Consider the following 6122-nt stretch of genomic DNA (forward strand, 5'->3'; position numbering starts at 1 on the left):
CCATAAATTAATTATTAATTATCACGTTAAATTTATCTCTTTATATTTTAATAACAACGTTTAAAACCTTTCAATAAACATTATTATTATTAAAACCCTACTATTGCTGTTAAAATACTACAGAAGTTCAGTTATTTGAATTTTTTAATCTTTCATTCAATATCCAGAGCCTTCTTAGTACAAGATTTGTTCGCTTAAAATCGAGGTCTTTTCGAGTATAGAATATTTAAACATTGGAGTACAATGCCTAACTGCATAAGCCAACTAAACTTTTAAAAGAAGAAAGAAGTTTTTTTAAGCGTAAATGAAAACAATTGTTAATAAAAAATCGCTTCTACGATATCCAAGAATTCTTAGCCTCGAATAGGCCTCAATATCACGACATGCTACAACACATTTCACATAAGACTATGCAATCAATGTGTGTATTACTATATTATTGATCTTTATCTTTAATTGTATGTATTATTCTTATTTGAATTGTTATATAAAATTAAATAATTACAATCTGACGATTAATAATAACTTTTGACATACCTATCTCAAATATTACTATCTGACTGACATATAAATTTTAATTTAATAATTATATTTGTATATATAACATGTAATTATTTGAAGTGAAACTTCTAATGCGATTTCCAACCAGGTTGCGTTAAACGTTTAATGCTACCATTTTTGGGTACTTATATTGTCTGACAGATTGTCATATTCTGATTGTGTAATTAAAAACAACTGTTGCCAATGTCCATACCATGTTGAATACACCGGTTCTCGTCCGATCACCGAAGTTAAGCAACATCGGGCGCGGTCAGTACTTGGATGGGTGACCGCCTGGGAACACCGCGTGATGTTGGCTTTTTGCTTTGTTTTGAATAGAATCTAAAATAAATAAGGAAGTCAATTTTATGGCTTTTTTTACCTTGTTTTAAATAAAATTAATAACGAAAAAGAAAATCAACTTCATGCGTATTTTTTGGTGAATATTTGACCTGCAGATACTAAAATAAAAATTATCAAATATTAAAAAATTATGTCACTTCTTGCGTGTGTGCTAATACACGCACATTTTTATTATTATATATTACATTAAATATTATAATATTGGAATCTTTTAGTGTAACTATGAATAAAGAAAAGTAAATAATTATATTTGCAACGCCCTAACACGGTTTTATGTACCTGCATAATAGCAAACTATATAAAATAAATAAATAAATATTCTGTAACTTTAGTTCTGTTCTCGTCTGTTGCTACAATGTACATTGCCTACGCGTGTTAACGGCTACATATTTGGGGCAGAGAGTTTTAGATATGATATTGTCATACACCTAAATGTATTTTCACCGTACAAAGGGTGTACACACCCGGTTTTTTATGGAAGGTCACAAAGCGTTTCGCGACCCACCTGAATATTAACAAAGTTTTTTTATTTTTATTTACACGTTACGAACTTTTGACCCGGCATAAAAGAAATGCAAATACACATTTTAAATTATTTACTAGCTCTTTCCGGGTCTGACCCTTTTTTGGCGTTTAAACTGTGAGTGAAATTTATAATTACCCCAATGGCAGGATCGGAATGTTCTTGGCTCCGAGTAAGTAAAATAGCTTATAAGGATACCATATGGGTTCATACTCGTTAGATCATCTTGTCTTATGCTTATATATTAATCTGAAGAGTTTTTTTGTTTGTTTGTTTGATTGTTTGTTTACTTGAATGCGATGATCTCAGGAACTACTCGTCCGATATGAAAAATTATTTCAGTGTCGGATCGCCCTTTTGTCTAGGAAGGCTTAGGCTACATATCATAACGCAGCATAGCACCAATAAAGAATGTTTCAAAAACGTTTCTTTTTTTTTAGTATCCGCTGCGTGCGCTGCGTAAACAGTTAAAGTTTCGATAAAACCGTGTATCACAATGTTGTTCCAAAACACTTACCTTGTAGTGGGTCTGTAATGGGTTCATAAGGTCACTGACCAGATTTAGACCACAAAGACATCCACATCAATTGCTGAATTTTCTTGGTCTGGTATGAAACGAAGCTTTCGTTGTGGCTTATTACCACCCTATTAAGGGTTGAAAAGGGTTATGGGTTCAATATAACTGCCATGCCCCTAACAGATTAGCCGCTTTAATCTTAGACTGCACTATCTACACAGAATTAAGAACATTCAGAAACCCTGTACACGACTAATATTGAAGCACCAAAAACCACTCCACTCTATAATGGTATCTCAAAAAAACGGCATGTCACTGTATACCTTTTAGCAGTTGGCAAATATTATTATATATTTTTTCTATTTTTTTTCCTTTTACGCCATTGGTTGCCTGGAAGAAATCGCTATGTAGCGATAAGGCCACCAAATTGTACTCTCTTGATATGTATTTATATCTTTGTAACTACTTTTATTTTTTCTTTGGTGTACAATAAAAGTGTATTCATTCATTATTTGCCTCTAATGTTCTAAGCTTTCGCCATAAAATGGGAAATTGGAAAAAAATATTGTAAGCTAGCAACATTCCGTGGATGTAAAGTGATACGTGCGCGGAGCGCTTTCACTGTTTTTGGATACAATGCACTGCATACATTAGTGGCTGAATGAGGATTCTGTACGTTTTTAATTGAATGATTATCTCTTACCCCGAGGTGAGATGGCCGTCAATTGCTAACTTTTAGTAAAATAAAGACATTATCAAGTACCTCGTTCTTCGTCCGCGTTTATTACGGTTTTTATAAATCCCGTGAAAACCATTTGTTTTCCGGAGTTGAAAAATTAGCCTTACTTACTCTCCGTCCTTTAAAATAACTCTATGCTTAAAATAGAGTCAATCGGTTGTTTGGTTAGGGCTAAAAGTAAAGACAAACACACAACTAAAAGAAACCCATATTCTTATCTTACAGCGTTTAATGGTTTTCGTATCACTAGTTACAGCATAGCACATTATAAACTCAAACATCAATCTATCTGAACTTATAGCAAACTTTTAGTTAACTATAAAGAGATAACTTCTTCAATTTTCTTGACACTTCTGTACCTCTTTTTTCCCGCCGTTCTATATGACCTTCCTTTTTGACCTGGACTCCCGTTATTTTGAATTCCTACTCCGACTTATATCGACCACAGATTATACATAACTTTGACAAGTCTGACGAAGATACCTTTCTCTTTAACCAAACGTACAAAGGCAGATTTGCTAGCACAAACAAACACACTTTCGCTTTTAAAATCATCATCATCATCATATCAACCCATCATCGGCCCACTACAGGGCACGGGTCTCCTCCCACAATAAGCAGGGGTTAAGGCCGTTGTCCATCACGCTGGTCCAGTGCGGATTGGTCGACTCCACACACCTTTGAGAACTTTATGAAGAACTCTCAGGCATGCAGGTTTCCTCACGATGTTTTCCTTCACCGTTGAAGCAGAATTTGAATTGTTTAAAACTCACATAACTTAGAAAAGTTACAGATGCGTGCTGGGATTCGAACTCGGCCGCCCGAAACAAAATTCGCAGTCCTACCCACTAAGCTCACCGTCATTAAAATACCGTCCATCCCGTTCTTAAAATGTTAGTATGTGTTTTTCGAGTAGACCCAACAAGGAATCACACGCATTCCCATATATCAGTGCCCAGCCAGAGAGATCTACAAAGTTCAAACAGAACGAAGTGCTATTGTAGTGGTTAAAAAAGTTAAAAACATTTATTTGCATTTTAATGTCACAAGGGAAATGAAAGCAAATAAAATTACAACATGAAACGCCGAGTCGCCGACCGCGACAAATTAATTTATGACTTTATTTTGAGCAATGTTTGCGTGCTCTGTTGTGATATAATTTTTTTTTTATATTTAATTCACTACCCGCATGGCATTTTATTAATAAACTAGTTAACGGAAGCCTGCGTATTATTTAGCGTTAAATCACGTAGGTACCAAAATATTTTTCTATATACAAACATCTTTCCCCATTTTTTATTTAGTTAATTGGACCAAGCAGACGACGCAACAGATGCTAACTGGATAAGCATCGCCTATATTAAAACATCCGTGCAAAATAAAAAAAAACGTAATAGAATATATTGTACAAATAATTAGCATGATATAATTAGTATCTTACTAATATTATAAATGTGAATGTAAGTTTGTTTGTTACTCTTTCACGCAAAAACTACTGAACGATCTTCATGAAATTTTTATACATATATTCTTGGAGGTATTAGAAATAACACAGTATACTTCCCATTGAAAAAAACAATTACGTAAGTTAAAAAAATGTTTGTGAAAAAATCTCAAAATCTCATATATAACTACAAGTGTAGACTATGTAGCAGTACGCTGCCTCCCAAATCACTTACGGTAGTTAGAAAAACAACTACTACTTTTATAGGCATTTTTATAATTAATTTTATTATGATTAAATAAATTTTAAACACACTTGGCCTTAAATGTTTAAAATGTTATCTTGTATTTAAATTTTAAATTAAATTTAAAATTTTATTTTAATTTTATGTTTTGTAACATTATAACCTTATTAATTAGTAAAAGATTTTTAGACATTTCTTTTGTAATGCAATTTTGCAGTATTTAAAATGTGATTAATTTTGAAATTATTTGCAAACGTTGTGAAAACCTGTAATAAGCTGAACATTCACTTAGCTCACAACGTAGAAAATTGGACTGAATGAATGAATAAATAAATTAATTAATAATAAGGGACTTTCATATTATTACGGTTTCTGCCTTTTATGGATAGATGATAAGAGTCTCTCTTCTTTTTAGACATCTAAAAGTAACCAACTATAATATTGCAACTGTCGTTTCTTAACCAACTAAATGTCTTCTAAATTTAAAGTCTCCAACTTTGAAAAACATGAAACTCATTAAATTTGTCAATCCTCTTAAATTTCGAGAAAAAATGAGCTAATGTAATTTTCTACCTCTCTATTGAAGTCCTGTCAACATCAGTTCAGCCGTTTTTTAGCCAAAATTAGATGGAACAAACAGTTAGATAAAACCACAGACTGACAATTTCAGGCGTGTCTATTATTATATACACGTTTCTATCGCTTACCGATAGAAACGTGTCGCCGAGCGATTTAGTGTTCCAGTACGCTCTCGCGTATAAACCAATTAGGGGATGGGTACAATTAACTGCCACCATCTTAGACCGCGTCATCACATAAAAAAGCTGAGATTGTAGAAAAAGGGCCATTTGTTGTGGAATAAAAAAAATATACCTTAAACTCCCTACAATAAGGATTATAATTCTGAAACAAGGTCATGAATAATATCAAAATAATATTGTTTTAAAGCGATAGAGCTTAACGCCCCCTCCATACTCTAAACTGGTTTTATAAATTTAAATAATAAAAATAGTCTTATAAAAATTATAAAAACTGGTGTTTGGGTTACTATAAACAGAATAACCTGACGACAAACGATTTATTAGTATCATCATCATCAACCCACTAACGGCCCACGGCACGGGTCTCCTCTCCGGTTAAAAAGGTTTAAGGCCGTAGTCCATCTCGCTGGCCAAGTGCGGATTGGTAGAGTTACTAATAGCTTCGTGTGAAGCGCTCTTGAGAATATAGAAAATTATAAGACACTGGTTTCCTCATGATGTTTTCCTTCACCATCAAAGCAAGTGATATTTAGTTGCTTACATTAAAAACGCACATAACTCCAGAAAGTTAGAGGTGCCGGTAATGAAACTTGGTCGCAACAAAATGGAAGCCGAAGCCTTATCCACTAGGCTATCAACGAGACAGTTACCCCGAATATATATTAACATGCACTCGGTTGGCCACAGTTGTAAGCCCACAAAACGTGCTCGAAATTGTTTTTTGGGAAATTTAGTTACATACTTCAATATTCATTAACCACTACGGCCCGCTAATTGGACGGTGTGATTGTTTTCCAGACCGCAAACGTATTTGTTTTTAATAGTCAAATTAAATGTAAAACCTTTATTTGCACGCATTTTGTTTGAGTTTATATCGAATATCGAGTTTAATAAACCTCTAATTTTTCTAAGTTATGTGCGTTTTAAATAGCATATGTTTGAAAAATATATTATTAATATTTATTTTTCTATTAATATATATTTTATTTGA

General features: G+C 33.1%; 1 non-coding gene across 1 annotated transcript; it reads left to right on the forward strand.

The window, feature by feature from the left end:
- Window positions 1–740: 740 nt before the first annotated feature.
- Window positions 741–859, forward strand: LOC120631818. The gene has a single exon (XR_005659067.1). It is a non-coding gene; the product is annotated as a 5S ribosomal RNA (ribosomal RNA).
- Window positions 860–6122: the final 5263 nt, after the last annotated feature.

The sequence above is a fragment of the Pararge aegeria genome, chromosome 18 (assembly GCF_905163445.1).
Source record: "Pararge aegeria chromosome 18, ilParAegt1.1, whole genome shotgun sequence".
Lineage (NCBI taxonomy): Eukaryota > Metazoa > Arthropoda > Insecta > Lepidoptera > Nymphalidae > Pararge > Pararge aegeria.